The following is an 11,199-nucleotide window of genomic DNA, read 5'->3' as shown; positions in this document are numbered from 1 at the left end:
GAAGTCTCCGGTGCAGCTTTGAATTGGCCCCAAATGCCCCGAGCACTCTTCAGTTGCACTAACAACTGCCTGCATTTCCCTTCAGCAACCTGTTGCAAGCAACCATCTCCTCTTCTTGAAGACAAACTGAAGAAGAGATGCCACCTCCTCCTTTCTCCTTAGTCCTTCCTCACATTTCTTGAGAGGATTTTCATTGAAGGAGGATGGTTTGAGATGACAAGGGTTTGGGATGGCAGTCCAAATTCTATCTTTTCCAATTTTTTCCCCAAAAGCTTACATACGCTACTCTTTCCACATTTGATAAGAGTAAGTTATTAAAAGAAAAATAATTGTTTGTAAACACAGAGCTGGAGAAAAGACCCTTTTCCATTGACGTCCTAAGTGAGTCCTCCAAGATCTAGGCAGATGAACCCTTTTTGGATGGTAGCTCCCACTGTTCTGTACAGGAAAACCTGTGCCCTTTTAGGAAAGTGCCGCTTGGGAGAAAATAGTGCTCGAAAGCATCTCCAGGATAATAATTACACACAGGCAGATCCTGGGAAATCAAGTATTTTTCAGTGGTTTTTACAGGAATCCTGATGCACAGCACCCTCACATTTACTGAACCTTTTATCTTTATTTTATGTGTTATCAAATATCTTTTGGTTACTCTCCATTTTTGCTTCAATGTCTTCTTAAATGTTCCACTTAATAAAACAAAAACAAGTTACAATTATATTAAAATCAAAAACGTTACAATTATAAAATTGCAGTATTTAGGAATGATGGAAAACCAATTAGACCAGATGGACCAAAGAGCAAAAGTTTTCTGAAAGTTTGTCTCACTATTTGTACACAAACTTGTGCAGTGTACATAAAACAAGTATAACCTAAAATAGGTAAATCATCTGGAGTAAGAAATTTGGAGTTCTAAGGTTTGTTAGTCAGATTTGTTTACTATTTTTAGCTTGTAAAACTGTTCTGAAATTGATGTGCTAAAAATCTCTAAAAGCCAAATCCTTAGAAGAGAGAAACCAGCTTAGTTTCATGAAGGACCTGCTTCACATTTACCAAATTTATCATGTAATTGTATTTGAAAAAGAGAATTACATCAGAAATAGAATTAACATTTTGTTTGGCAAAAAAAAAAAAGTAAAAAAAGAGAGAGAGATAAAAATACTAAGAGATTTGTTTTAGGACTTCCATATTCTATCAGAAAAGAAAACTTTTACTGACTCATGAGCTCTCTCTTACGAATCATTGGGTTAGCAGAATGTCCCCTGTGCATTACAGCTCATGTTGCTGTGGATGAGTTCAGAAACTCTGCCTTTGATCCCATAGCCACAGCACATTGATCCATGAGTTTTTAGAGCTTATAGAGCAGATTGATGGTGCACTACTAGTCAGCAGCTAACAGAACAACTTTTTCAACTTTCACAAAAGAAATAACATGAAAATTCAATAAACTGTATACGAAGAATAAAAAATACAACTAAAAAATTGGTAAACCAACTTGTCCTTTTCCAATCCTTTAATGGTATGATTAGCATATTCTCCAATATCTGCTTTCAGCACCATGTTGCACTGCTGGATACCACTCTCATAAATATTCATATTCCTCAATATCACCTGGTTTGAAAAAATGGATGAAATGCTGAAAGGAAAATGCTGAAACTTTTTCCAGTGTCACTTTCTTTGCAGCTATCTCTGAATGCTTTTCAAAAGAGATAAGGAGAAAACCATCAGTTTATTCTTTTAGGTAAGTTTTATTACAGAAGTACAATCCACATACCTTTAGCCTGAGTGAGTTCTGCAGACTCAGAAATGTGATGTCAAGCAGAATAAAACACAGACAAATAATTTTAAATTAAAAACTCATGAGTTGTCTTCTGCATCAGAAACATTCAGGAGAATAATGCTTGTGTCCTCAGATCCCAGGCTGCAGGAGGGCCACAGGTGAAACAGGGGAGCCTTCATTTCCTCTCTCACCCTTTCTGAGTCCTGCATTCAGGTCAAAAGTGTGGATCCTCAGAACAGAGTTATCAACTGAAGCAAATTCCTGCAGCATGTAAATTGTATTAACAAACACGATACTGTCCACACCACTTGAACAAGTTCCTCCTGTTCCAGGTGGTACCTTCACATTATTAATCTGTGTGGGTTAACAATTTTCAAAACCAGCTTTCAAAATCACTGGAGCATTTGGATTATGCCCATGATTCCCAAACATACTTCCACCGTTTGCATTCGTATGTCTGGGTATGTCACCAGCATCCATGTCAGAGACCTGCTTGATTAAAACTTCTGAACAGATGTAATGATGAGCAAAAGCATGAAAGAGAGCTGCTGAGTCCTGTGATACTTACAAGGTTCTTTCCCCCTTGCCTGGGATGTTATCTGGGAAAACTCCTAATGCTTCTAGTATAGTTCTGTGTTTTCATATCCCTGCTCCTTCACCCCAGAATGCAATCTCAGCTTCTCTCAGACTCCAAAGCAGTTTGGGATAGATATTTTGTTCTCCATATGCTTATGTCCGGTATGTGTGTGGACTACTGCTTCATGTCCATCTGGTTCACGATATGCAGCTGTCCTAGAAGTGTCAGTCTGAATTCCTTCTCATTCTTTAGCATGGATGTGGTGTTTTCGCCATCCCCCTCTCACTATCGGACACATGTATTCTGCACTCATACCACAGGAGGATCTGTGACTGCGCAAGCTTTAACAGGAGTTTTAACATATCTGGTTTTCTTTCAAAGCAATTTCCTTCTAATGTTTCACCTGACTTGTTTAAAAGGTTTCCATTTACCTTAAAGCCCAGAAAACCACACGGTGATCCAAAGTTTGCCAGCAAGCAAAGTAGTTTCTGATTTGGTCGTGTTATATTCTTTGTTTTGAACAAGCTCTCTGAAATAAGCCCTGTTTCTATCAGCACAGTTATAATCTTCAAACTTCAGCTAAGGATCAGATGATTCTTTCATCACCAGGTATGTTTCCCTCCTCCTTCAGCTCCTCCAACCCAATCCTCTTCTTGGCAAATCTAAAATAATCTCTGTATACGACAAGAATGTGTATTTTAGATGTCATAACATACATAACATTTAGATGACAGAACACACATTATGACACATATGTGATAACATAATTCAGTCTGAATTTCCCATTAATTTTTACCCAGATCTTTTCTTCATGGTTTTGGATTTAAAAAACTGGATTTTCTATGGTGAACCTTTGAAAAATCACTTTATTTTTTATGATGTTCTTACATGTGTAAATATCTCTAAGCTAATATCTAATTATCTAAACAGATGCTAAGAACAATCTTTCAAACCCATGCCCCTACATTTTCCCCCTGCTCTGAGGCCTGTCACCTGTCCTACAGGATGGGACCTTATGGAAGTCCTTTTGTCTCTACCTGCACAAAAGGAATGCAGAATAGAAATAACCTCCAAAATTTATTTGGATTATCTATTAAAAGTAAAACCCATTAACAGCGCCATAGTGTAGTTCAAAATTTAGAAAACTGAGACCAAACCTGCCTAGGGTGCCTTATCTCACTGTGATTCACTATTGACACTCACCTTATGGAGCCTGCAAGTTTACCAGGATCTTGGGGAATCCAAGCTTCCTTGGGAAACTAACAATGCTAATGACAAGGAGTGCATCTGCAGGTGCAGGCAAGCTGTTAGAAGTCTCTTTGCCTCCTTAACTAATTCCTGTACAGATGCCTTAGGTTTTAGTTTTTATATTTTTCAGATTCTCTACTGCTTTAGTGTGTAGTTCTGATATTCATGTTAGGAGATGGTAAATTCTCTTCACAGAGCAGGTAGACGAAACAATTCCTTCTCTATCTGGGGACCCAGGGACAAGTGATCCAAATTTCAGTCCCAAGAGCATAAACAACATGGGCTGAAGAGAGAAAAACAAGAAGGATAGGACTTCATGGGCTAAGGCTGTAATTGGGTAACTAACTCAAATATGGTAATGAACCAGAACTTATAAAAGTGAGAGACCTCATGACCGGTCGTCCATTTTGTGACCATTCGGTGTTCTTGGGTGTAGCCCTGGCTGAGCTCTTGTGCTGCCCAAGGTGTATTCACTGAGGCCTTTTAATAAATACCTACTTTATTCTTTAACTCCATCTACCCTCTATTCTAGGTCAGCCTTCTCAAGGCATCAGTTTTGCAAAAGAGTGCATGAGGAAGGAGAGAATTTAGTCCATTTCCACATTTGTAACTATATGATAGGAATCTTTCATGGGTTGTAATTGTAACATCTGTGCTGAAAACACTGGTGTACTTCCCCAGTTTTGCATAGATCCTTTTTCCTCTGTATAATACAAGATACTGGTTCTAGGCTGTGTGGACAAATTCTTTTTGTCTTCCTCAGTGAATACTGCTACTATTGCACTGTCTGGAAGCTTGTGAGAGCAGACATACCAGCTCAGGATATAAAAAACCCCACGTCAGTCGGGCTGGAAGGCTCATCTTAAGATGCTAATTATGCCAAGATAACTTTATCCTTTGAACTGACCTAATCATCACAAGTTCTTTATTTACCAAGCTGAAAAAGGAAACCATCTAAAAGCTAGAGCAGAAACAAGCTAAAAATGCTTCAGTCTCAAGCAATTACCACTATTGTCTTCATGGAAAAAGAGCTGAGAGAGGTTTTCTAAAACTGTCCATGTGTATAAAGAGCATAGTGTAATGTGCTGTCTCTCAGCACTACTCTAAGCCTAATGTACATTATTATGGCTGTGAAAATCTATATTCACATTTAATTGCCACAAAAAAGCCATATGGAAGAAAGTATCAACTTGCTCGTTTATCATCCTTAATAAATGATATAATTTGAACATGACTGTTTTTGAAAGAGTTTCTGTAGTCTTCATGGACAAGAGAGATAGATTTCCAACTTAGTTTATCATTTAGTTCAACTCCACAGGTCATTCGAACAAACGATAACTTCCTACGTCTTGTTTAATTGGCTTCCTGGCCAATACATCAATGGCTAATTACCCTTTCCATCTTACATGAAGTATTAAGAGTGTTCCAGTAAACATGGCACCACAGTCAATATATTCCCCTTTATAAAGTACATGTGAATAGATGCAATACTAATAAGTTCCTAAGAGATTTGGGGAAATGACAATCATCACAAAGATAAAAGACATTAATAGGCACAGCAACACCTTTGATAGTCATCCTGTGTGCTGTCATTGTGTATGTGTATAATTATATTCTGCAGTTTGCATTTTTGAATGTGACAAATAAATTAAAGTGATTTCTGCAGAAATAAGTGAAACATTCAGCACCAGAATCAGCATTATTGAATATCAATATTAAAATGTTGCTAATTATTGGATTTAAGCCATGGACCTTAGCACCTTAAAATTTGCTAAACTTTCTGTTCAAATTGTACTAGATCATGAATTCATAAATTATTAATATAGATTTGAATCTTGCTCCTGGTGACTCTGTGTCAATCATGTGGTTACATTGATAGCTGCACAGTAAAAATAACTGTGTAACTACTTTCCAGCATGTACCTACAGGATTTTCAAGTATTATTTCATGTAGTAGAGAATTATTCTGTACACTTCCAGCAGTCCAAGTCACAGGTAATTTTTTTTTTGTCTGGCCTGAGATATTATCTGGTTTAATAGAAAAATTTTCCATAGATGTGAAGTCACGCAATTTCACAATAGAAAATTATATCACAGACCCACACAACACTAGGTGTGAAAAGGAAAGAAAACATCATCTGTCGCAGGTATTCTTCCTGGTTTATTTTCAGAGATGCTCTCAGGTTGCTTCTAGTAGCTTCAGCTTGGAAAGAGCAGGGAGGATCTTTCAGAATGGTTAGAAGATTATCCAGACAGGGCTTCTTTGTCTATTACATTACTCAATAACTGTTGTTATTTTGAATACTGGATTCAAAGACTTTCAGAGTGAAATAGTAGCAGAACAATTGGCTCAAGGATGTTTACCCTTTCCTCGGATCTTGAAACAAATACGTTGCATAGCATAGCTTGCTTTTTAAGACATAAGGTAGTTTAAACTGAAGCTGAATCCACAGTTCTGTCTTGGCCTCTATTCCCTTATGCACATTGCTCCATCCAGAATTTTATGGCTCAGAAAGCTCATCCTCAGCACAGCTTGTGGTTCAGGTGTCTGTGACTACACAAGGTCAAGGATCAGCTTCTTCCAAGCAGAAACAAGGGCTGCATCTCCCAACTTGACTACCACTGGCAGGCTGGGGAAAACTTAATGATTGTCAGCTTGGAAGCTGAAGAGCATAGTAATGTGCAGTGTAGTCATATTTTAGCTACCTACTATGTACACTGCCCAGTAAATAACTGTGCTTACTAATAGGGTTGCATACAATTCTTCATGCAGAATTTGTGCGCACAGAAAAAGATAGCCAAATAAAATTGTCCTAATAGATAAAAGGTTACAGGGTCACTCAGAAATGCATGCCATATACAAATTTAAGAGCATGAAAATAGGCCAGAAACTGGAGTCATTAAAAAAAATTTCAGCCTCCTTTTTGCCTTGTCCTCCAGAAAAGGCTGCAGACAAAACTGAACCTGGAGGGACATCTCAGGATCTATCAGAATAATGCATTTTGTCAATTCCTCATGCTGTCTAGAGGCAGTAAAGATTAAAAGCAATCTTTTCACAAGCTTTTAAGAGACTTTTCTGCTGGGGACAGTTTGTCTTCAGAAAATCTTGATTACAAGCAGGATCATTGTAATGTTTGCCTCAACAGTCAGAGGAGAGACTGGCTGGCTGATGCTAGAACTGTCTTTGCCCTTCTTTGCTTTCCAAACCCACCTAAATGCCCCTCCAAAAGTGGTGTTTGCCAGTGTGAGACTCTAGAAAGACTTCTCTTTAGTCTTTCTTGCTGTCATCCAATTTCATAGGCACATAATCCAGAGAGATGAGATAATGCAAAAACCTATATTGAACAACAGAAGTACCAAGATTACCAGGCTGTAATCCAGAGGTTCCTAACCCTGCTCTCACATAAAATAATGGAAAGGAATGGCCAAGCATTGATTCATGATGTTCTTTGTCATCAGCCTCTCGTGTGTCTGCAGAAGGATATAAGGATCACCCTTATATCCCTACAGAAATTTTTACATGCTCAGAGAGAGACTGGGCAGGTGAGATGGGCAGAGCAGTTATGTGTTTTCACAGGGAAGAAACTTTCAAGAAACAGAAGTCATTTCACAGATAAAAATTCTGTTCCTAAATTATCATCAACTAGTTCCTAAACTGGAATTATGTGCTTTATGAAATTATATTCTGATTCAACAGAGTTATTAAATATATGAGTAATCTCACTGCAACCAATAATAGAGCAACATAGATTAAACTACCACCAGTCAGCCAGAGCATTTGGAAGGTTAAGGGTGGATTACAAACAAGTTTTTTCTGGATTGGGCTTGTGCAGCAAGGCCCTCAGTTGTGTTTCTAGCATGTCCCATTTGCAAACCTACCCCTTACGTACAGCAATATATAATTCAGTATATTTCTTATTTTCTTTTGGTTCACTATTGTGGTTTAACCCAGCCAGCAACCAAGGCCTACTTAGCCCCTCACTCATTCCTGCAGCAGCAGGATCAGGGGGAAAATCTGAAGGGTAAAAGATAGAAAACTCATGGCATGGGCTGAGATAAAAAAGAGTTTAATAGGGAAAGCAGAAACTGTGCACACAAGCAAAGCAAAAAAGAGAATTAATCCACTGCTTCTCATGGGCAGGCAGGTGTCCGGGAGAGCAGGGCCCCATCACAGATAAGAGTTACTTGGGAAGACAAACCATCACTCCAAATGTCCTCCTTTCCTTCTTCTTCCCCCCACTTTATACATTCTGAGGATGGCAGAATGTGGTCTGGAATATCCATGTGGTCAGTTTGGGTCACCTGTCCCTGATGTGTCTCCTCCCAACCTCCTGTGCATCCCCAGGTTCCCTTGCCATGTGGCAGTAGCAAAAGCAGAAAAGACCTTGTCTCTGCAGTAAGGCCTGGTCAGCCATAACCAAAACATCTCTGTTTTTATCAACCCCGTGTGCAGCACAAATCCAAAAAATATCCCTGTGCTCCCGTACTAGTACTGTGAAGACAATTAACTGAACCGAGCCAAAACCAGCACAACTGTTTTGTTGTACTGTTAAATAAACAGCCTTGAAACTTTTTGATTGCTAGTGACTCAGATTTTGAGTATAAGCACAACAAGACTGTCTGAAACATTCTTGGTTTATTTTTAGATCTTTGTAATGCCCAGCACTGGAAGCAGCTTTTAAATCACCTAGCCATTTAGTGTCTTGCAGGTGCTTTGAATGAAGCAGGAACATCTACTTATACCTCTGTGAACTGAGAGAAAATGCACTCAAAGGTATGTGATGACATCTAGCCTTCAGTACCTATAAAATGTCTGTGAGAAGGCATGCAGAGGCATATGCTTTGTTTTGGATCAGGGAATGATCATTTCAGGCATCTTTCAGGAACATTGTCAGGACATCAAACACACTCACTCTTCCCTTATTTTGTGAAGTCATGGTAAATCTGCCATTCTCCAACACATTTGGATTAGTTGAATCCTGTCAATCTACACTGAGCTTTCACAGTGTCCTTATTTCTCTCCTATATATTTTTGGTTTTATTTGGAATATCTCTGCCCTAGAGCAGGTTCCATGTATTGGTGAACAAGATAAAAATTTGAAAATGCTTAACTTTGGTGTCTCAGAGACAGTTTATTTTTTTTAAGCTAATACATTCCAAACATGATTACATGATGTGGAAATGTATTTAATGTTCAGTTTCCTTGTCAGAAGTGATTCAATGCCTAGAAGCATTTAGAAGCTTTGAAAGATTTAATTTAGTGTATATACAAGTACCCAAAATTGTGTTCTTGTGCATGCAGAATTTTTATAGAAGTAAGTTTTATATTACCCAAAATGATCCAAAAATATCTTCATCATGACTTAGTGCATTGTGGAGTTATGAGAATTTTGCAAGGCAAATTCTAAATGTTGTCTGCCACTCAGTACTGACAAAAAGGTGTCTGTATCTTTCCATGACATTTGCCCAAGGGATTAGGGGAAAAAAAAAAAGAAAAAAAGATCAGTGCTTTGATGCTGGCAAACTAGTGCTAGAGAGCTTATCACAACACAAACCAATCAATTCCTCAAAGTGATTTTCTATATAAGAAAGTTCTGGCAGAACAACAAAAGAATGAGATAGAGTGAAGATTTGTGTATTTTTATCATCATGCTTATCCACAGATAGATACTCTGGAAGTAAATGGAGAAGCACTAAAGGAGAAGAGAAAACCTACAATCTGTCTAGAAAAGGTTTAAAGGGAATTCTTCCCTCTTATTAAAAAAAAAACCCAACAACTTTAGAAGATCATGAGGATATATAGTACAGGAACAGAGAACAGGCAAAAAACGGGACTCCTGCTTGCCTCTCCATGTACTCAAGCACTAGACTGATCAGTCTAGGAGATTCATCCTATTTCAATGTGCATTTAATCATCAGCAACTTCTCCAAACATGTCAAAGAAATGCATATCACTGCCAGCTGTGGTTTGTGCTCTTCTTAAGTTGGAACAAGAGAGCAGCATCATCCTTCCTTCGTACACATCAACATGCTGCTATAAAATAAAGTGGATTGATATGGATGCAGGTCTGACATGAATTAGATAGGAATAATTTTGCATTCCAGTGCCTTTCCATGCTGTTCCTAGTCATAGGCACATCAGACAGTTATGTCCTAAATCAGCAAATCCAATTTCCTGCTATCTCAGTCCCATCACTGTGCGTAATCCCTTTCATGATTAAGCTACTCTTGTTTAAAAGAACTCCTTGGTCTAAAATAGGGCAACTGCTCCTTCACAGCCCTCAGCACACAATCACTTGATTCTGCTGCTAAATAGATGAAAACATGTCTCTGATGCAGAACATCTCCGGGAATGCAGACAGGAAACATGTTCACTGAAATAGCTCCTTAGTCCAGTCCATGCCCATCAGGCGGTGCCACAGTCATGCACTAGTGTCGTCAAAACCTGATGGAAGCCAAAAGCTTTCACAGAAGTCAAAAGCAGAAACAAGACTCACAAACCAGACTCCTCCACAGTTGTTTCCTTAACCTGCAGACTGTTTGAGGTCAAAAGCATGGAATAATGCACAGACCGCACCTGGCAGTGAGGCCAGAGATCTGTAGTGGAGTCACGGGTGTTGCTGCTGCTACAGTGTGAGGCATTTTGTTGCTTTGTGTGCTTCAAAAAGAGCTGTTGCCAGCAGTAGTTCACCTACTGAGTACTGCAGTAATTTTCTCAGAACTCTCTAGACCAGCTGGTTGAAAAATACTGAGTCAATTGTGGCCAATATTAATATTAGATTGAAAAAGATCCTGACAAGATCAGGATCTTGTCATCCTTTTTTGGCATTCAGAAAGCTAAATATCCAGACAAAGTAATATAGGAACTCCAAATACTCAATCCCTTTAAAAACTCACTTTTATTAAGAGAGCCAAATGAATACAAAAAGGTACAGGTATTTTCCTTGAGTTTTAAGACTTTGTAAGTATAGTTTCTAAAATACTGTTCTCAGTATTTTGAAGTTATATCAATGCCTTTTTCTTTAGTCTGCTCTGAACTTGGAAGAGGTAAATTTCCAATTAGTAGTTTCTTTCTTTTTTTTGTTCCAGAAGCTGTACTGCATCATAGACATCACCTAATTTTATCAAATGCTTATAGGTCAGGGATCTGGCATGTGTCATTTCACCTCTGAGAGATTATTTCCAGCGAGCATAGTTTTGGGTTTATATTTAAGAATGGATTTTGAGAGGATTCAAAAGTTTCATGATAAATTACAAGTGAACTTTAAAATGTGATTTGGCAAAAATATCGCATGTTCAGTGTGCTACAGTATGGTCATCAGTAGCTGTCTGAAGAGGTGATCAGCAGCTCTTCAGTGGGGAAAGATCAAGGAATATAGCATGAGCTACTTTTGTAAATAAGATGGAACGTAAGTATTCTCTGACTAAGAGCTGTCAAATTCTGCCTTCTGTATGAACCCATAACTGGAGTAACTTTTTGTGGACATGGACATTAACAAGATAGCATTTCTCTTCATGAAGAGGAGAAGTAGTTCTGCTTACTCAGAACAAGGTGTCAGGATATCTGGATGTTGAGCTAAGTTCTGCCTATCGGTCCC

Source organism: Motacilla alba, chromosome 3 (genome assembly GCF_015832195.1).
Source record: "Motacilla alba alba isolate MOTALB_02 chromosome 3, Motacilla_alba_V1.0_pri, whole genome shotgun sequence".
NCBI classification, from domain to species: Eukaryota; Metazoa; Chordata; class Aves; order Passeriformes; family Motacillidae; genus Motacilla; species Motacilla alba.
This window is presented reverse-complemented; position numbering follows the sequence as displayed.